The sequence below is a fragment of the Physeter macrocephalus genome, chromosome 7 (assembly GCF_002837175.3).
Source record: "Physeter macrocephalus isolate SW-GA chromosome 7, ASM283717v5, whole genome shotgun sequence".
Classification (NCBI taxonomy): domain Eukaryota; kingdom Metazoa; phylum Chordata; class Mammalia; order Artiodactyla; family Physeteridae; genus Physeter; species Physeter macrocephalus.
This window is the reverse complement of record NC_041220.1, coordinates 148,624,689-148,630,489: the sequence shown is the minus strand read 5'-3', so window position 1 is coordinate 148,630,489 and position 5,801 is coordinate 148,624,689. Positions and strand designations below refer to the sequence as shown.

At 38.9% G+C, this 5,801-nt stretch overlaps 1 non-coding gene and 1 pseudogene across 1 annotated transcript; both read left to right on the top strand.

Annotated features, from left to right (window-relative positions):
• Positions 1-2,990: 2,990 nt before the first annotated feature.
• LOC112061863 (small nucleolar RNA SNORA70) lies at positions 2,991-3,124 on the top strand. Its single transcript, XR_002890545.1, has one exon. It is a non-coding gene; the product is annotated as a small nucleolar RNA SNORA70 (small nucleolar RNA).
• On the top strand, positions 3,002-3,471 carry LOC102993776 (60S ribosomal protein L10-like; annotated as a pseudogene).
• The last annotated feature ends 2,330 nt before the right edge of the window (positions 3,472-5,801 follow it).

The following is a 5,801-nucleotide window of genomic DNA, read 5'->3' as shown; positions in this document are numbered from 1 at the left end:
CACGGGCCCAGCCGCTCCGCGGCACGTGGGATCCTCCCAGACCGGGGCGCGAACCCGGTTCCCCTGCATCGGCAGGCGGACGCGCAACCACTGCGCCACCAGGGAAGCCCCTGCACATTATATTTTTTATTTCAACAGACATAAATATGATTTCCAGAAGCTCACATGACCTCACACTTTGAATGACATTCTTTCTCATTATCAAATGACTGCTCCTTTAAAATAATCATTTTATCCTGCACACAATAGAGAGGGTATGTGAAAATATGAGCAAAGTGTATTTTGATGTGGAGGTTTATTTGGCATTATCAATCTCTTCCAGTCACAAATTGCTGTTATAGCCAGGCCAAGTTAAAAATTCCCTTAAATATATGAGGGACAGCACATTAAAAATGACCCAGGAATTTTAAACCAAGTTGAATCTATGCCACACACGTGCTATTCATGGCAATTATCACTGTATTGTCTTTCTAACAAGTATTACAAGTCTTCAGCCGTCTGCATGTGATGTGTCCTTTCTGTAATGCTGAAAGTATGGCAAGATTGAACTGTTTGTGGGTTCACATATTTATTTAAATGTCTACAAGTTTAACCTAGGGTATCTTTTTTGTTGCCCTATTAAAAAACATTAACTCAGTACAAAGACCTAGAAAAAATGTTCACTAACTGTAGTTGAAAGTCACAGCCTGTGTATCAGTGAAAATCCCAGGTTCCAATTTTTTTTAAAAAAAGAAACTCCTCAGGGATAAATGAAGATGGAGGGCATGTCTCTAAGCCCCTGCAGAAAGCCCTCACCTTCAGACTCGCAGATCCATCTTCTGTGCAGGAGATCCTAAATTAGGGAACAGGACAGTTGAAGGAGCCCCAGACTGGTCCTTGTTCTGTGTTTTTCTGTTGTCTGCGTTTATTTGCATAGCACAGTGAAGCAGCAGGACGGTATAATTACCACCATCTTTCTTGGAGCAAATTAATCTGCACTCACCTGCAGGGAGTCAATGAAGCAGAAAAGACCCCAGTGGAGAAATATTTCTTTTGTGTAGCAAAGCTCAAACCTAGTTTAAACCTTGAAACGCCAACGTATACTTTATCTCACTGTTCTCTATCAGCGATTAAGATACCAGGTAAAAATAGGACATTGGAAGGGGTTTCTAAACCCTTGGTGGAGGCTGGCTCATGTTTGCTCTGTTTAAATGTATCACCCACACCTGTCTGCCGGTTTGGAGACTGCAGACTTCTCATCAATTCCCATTTTCTTCCACAAGATTTGGAGCTAATGGTTTGTAGAAAATAACCAGCGTGTTCCATTTTTTTCCCCCTTTGTAGATTTTTTTTCTTCTGTTATTTCGCAAGGAAGTTTCACTTTCCTTTCTTTATTTTTCTCATAAAAATGAGTGCATTTGGATGGGATTTGTAATGCAAGATGTATTTCAAGCTAAATGAAAATGAAAACAAAACACATTACGATGTGGAATATGCAGGAAAAGAAACACAAAAATTGGTCTTGGGATGCTTGCATTAGTTAAAAAAAAGAAAGTCTCAGAGAAAATATCTAAGCTTTTGCTTTGAAAGCCAGAAAAATAAGAGCAAATTAAATCTAAAATAAGTGGAAGGAAAGAAATAATAAAGAGCAGAACAAAAATCAGTGAGAGACAAAACTGTTAAACAATGGATGAAACCAGTTAAATCCAAAGCTGGTCCTTTGGAAAGTTCAGTAAAATTGATTAATTTCTAGCCATCTAGTCAGGAGGAAGAAAAGAGGTAGGACACAAATAGATAAAATAGGGGCACTGCTAAGGGCTTCATAAATATTGATGTAATAATTAGTGACTAATATGAACAAGTTAATACCGATACATCTGGCAACTTAAAGAATCAATGAACCAATTATATAAAAGATGGAAATTACTAAAACTCACACAAGGAAAACAACTTATATAGTCCTGTGTATATTTAACAAATATAATTTGCAGTAAAATAGCTTCCAAAGAAAACTTGAAACAAAAATGGCTTATTTGGGGCTTCCCTGGTGGTGCAGTGGTTGAGAATCCGCCTGCCAATGCAGGGGACACGGGTTCGTGCCCCGGTCTGGGAAGATCCCACATGCCGCGGAGCGGCTGGGCCCGTGAGCCACGGCCGCTGAGCCTGCGCGTCCGGAGCCTGTGCTCTGCAACGGGAGAGGCCACCACAGTGAGAGGCCCGCGTACCACACACACAAAAAAGGCTTATTAGGCGAATCCTAAAAAAAGATTTATGGAATAAAAATACTGAATACAGGCAAAATCGTCTAGAAAATAGAATATGAGAAATGCTTTCTAAGTCATTTTAGGAGGCTAGTAGAATCAGAACATAAAAAAGACATTACAATAAAAAGAAACTACAGATGAATAAATCTAGTAAATCCCTAGTAAATCTAGGTATAAAAATCCTTAACAAAATAATAGAATAATAGAATCTACTGATGTATAAAAATCATCATACATCTTGGCCAAATTGGGTTTAAACATAGGAATATATGGTTGGTTTCACACAGTAACCCATCAGGATAAGTCAACATATTAATAGAATAAAAATGAGATTCCAAGTGATAAGAATAAGAACAATTTGCTAAGAATAACTGAAATAGAAGAAGCAGTTGACATAACTGAAATATAAAAGCTAAAAGTATAATTTTTCTGTAAGAATTATAAGACAGTTGGTGACCTTCCGTTAGGAGAAGATCTTGAAGGTAGGACACAAAATACATAAGCCTTAAAGGAAAACTGTAAGCTGTGTTTCATTAATCTTTAAAATTTTCATTTTTAAAGACTTCAGAGTGTGATATTAATCCACAAATTGGGAGAAAGAATTTACAAAATAAAGGGTTTCTTTTTAAAAAATTTTTTCAGCAGACTATAGAAAGAACACTCAAAAACGAGCAAGAAGAACATCAGCACAAAATGATTTAAATGGCCAAACAGTTTAAACAGACATTTTATCCAGTAAATTTGCAAATAACCCAATTATGCCGACTGTGCTCTTTTCCCCACGGGGGCCCGATGTCCAGTGGCTGCAAACAGCAGCCTCCTCGGTAGTGTGTGCAGCCTGTTGCCTGTATGGATTGCCCTAAGGGACCTTGGATTCAGCCCTTTCCCATGCACATTCATGACTGGCCTGCTGTCCCCAGTCGAGGCTCCAGACAGGTATGCGCCGTGCCTTTGGAAAGCCCCAGGACACGGTGGCCAGGGTCCACATGGGCCAAGTCATAATGTCCGTCGGCACCAAGCTGCAGAACGACGAATGTGTGATTGAGGCCAAGTTCAAGTTCCCTGGCCGCCAGAAGTTCCACATCTCCAAGAAATGGGGATTTACTAAGTTTAATGCGGATGAATTTGAAAACGTGGTAGCAGAAAAGCGGCTCATCCTGGGTGGCTGTGAGGTCAAATACATCCCCACTGTGTCCCTCTGGCCAAATGGCGGGCCCTGCACTCATGAGAGCCTTGGCACTGTGCCCTCCTTACTCATGCCCACCAAGAAATCCTACTTTCTTGTCCAAAAAAAAAGAAAAATGCAAATAACCAATAAACACCTAAAGTATAATCAGTATCACTAGTCATTAGGAAGGCAAATTAAAACTACAAGTTACTGCTGCACATATACTAGGGGGGCTAAAATTAAAAAGGCGGATGATACCAAGTGTTGGTGATGATGTGAATCACCTGGAAGAATGCTCCATGTGGGTGGAAATGTAATATTAGAAAGCCACTTGGGACAGCGATTTCACTTGTTTAAAATAAAATTAAATGTACGCTTGACATAAACTCATCCTGCGATGCCTCTCCAGGTATTTATCCAAGAGAATTAAATCTATTAATTTCAATTTATTTTAAATTAAATTTATTAATTATAATTTTAATTTATAATTTTAATTTAATTATAAATTTTAATTAAATTTATCCAAGCCCTTTTACTCATGGCTAGCACAGCATTGTCTATGCCTTTTTAACTCATAACAAACAAAAACGGGAAACAACCCAAGTGTCTGTCCACCGGTCAATGGATGGTCCTGTTTCCGCGAGATGGATCACCTCTCTCCAATAAAAGAAAAAAATAACAAACTACAAAGATTCACAATAGGAATGACTCTCAAAAACATGCACCTCAGTGAAAGAAGCCAGGCAGGAAAAGGAGACTCCATTTCGATGAATTTGTCAAGAAAAATGAGTGACTTGGAGAAACCCAGGAGCCATCTTGGGGAAGGATGGGGTGGGAGGTTCACTGCAGTGGGACACCTGGGAATGTGGAGGGAATTGAAAGGGCCCCCATCTTGGTTGTGATGACTTTCACACGTTTATGTTTATTTCTCAGAATCTCTCAAGTTCTGTGGTTTCTCACTGTGAAGTTTTAGTAGGGATTTTACTGTACATCAGTCACTGATTAATGAAGATGTTTTAAAAAAATTTCAGAAGAAGACAGCACAGATCGGGGAGGGGCTGCCTATGAACAGTCTCACTTTGAAGAACCTCCTTGGAGGGAAATCCCACTTGCTTCTGTGCGGGAAGGGTGGTATCCCGAAAGCTTCCTGGATTCTAGCTGTGCTGTGAGGCCACCAGGGGGATTGCCAGCTGAGAGGATGAGGGACAAAATCGAGTGGAAAGCTGCATCTCTATCAAACCCAACCCCAAATTTATACATTTATTCCCTCAAACCAGCTCCATTTTCTAACTGGAAAAAAAGTGTCTCCTATCTTTATGGCAACTTTGACCTTAGAGTTTTCATCTCCCCCTTTGTCTTAAGCTATAATGGATTTATTTATTTATTTATTTTATTATTATTATTTTTTTTTACTATAGTCAGGAATCTTGACTGAACCATTTCTCCCTAAACTTGAGAAGAAAGAAGAGGTGAGGGGGGGGCGGGGAAATGTTAGCTTGTGCACCTTGTATATACAAGCGTTCTCTTTACATTGAACTAAATGGCTCTTAAAAATTAAGCCTGATTAGCCAGTAATATTTTTTAAAAAGAATTAGATTACTTCACAAGGTGTAAAGATGATTGGCAGCTTCAGGGAAATTGCTTCCTCTGGGATTTGATCAACACGATGAGAAATAGAAACCTAAAATCATTAGGGGTCACGGTTTTTTCAATTCTTTTCAAACGTGTAAGTGGGATAAAGAAGTTAAGCATTGAAGCATGGTTTTAAAACTCAGAATGAATGCACTGCAATCAAATTCCAATTCTAGCCTTCATTTTCATTTTGATCATTGAACAACGCACGTCAAATCAGTGAATTTGGTAAATAATAATAATAGTGGTCATAGTAATAATAGACATCAGGGCCTTTTGGGTATTAAAGCTGAGCTATGTCATCTATCTTCTCATTTGTTTCGGACTTAAAAAATAAGATTGACCTTAAGTGAACTCATGTAATGTGCTCTATGGTCATTATGTAAAACTGAAGCGTGTGGCTGAAACAGGTGCCATCGATACATTAATTTTTATGGATAAAAGAGTCCTTCACATCTTACTCATTTCTTTAACAGATTGTTCACTGTAAAATAAGTGTTGGTCAGGTGGTCTGAAAGGTCATGGATGCTAAGAGATGTCTGTGTGCCCCGGTTAGACCACAACAAAGAAGTAAGATAGGCTTTTTTTTTTTTTCCCTGAAAGCTCAACTGTCATTCAAAGAAAGAAAGCTTAAATGATCGCTCAAGGTAGATAGCGGTGAACAGGAGGATTGCAAAAGGAGAATATATTGTATTTTGCTTGTGTAAGTTTGCAAAGATAAGATAAGGCTAGCCAAGAAGCAGAATGAGATAACTCCA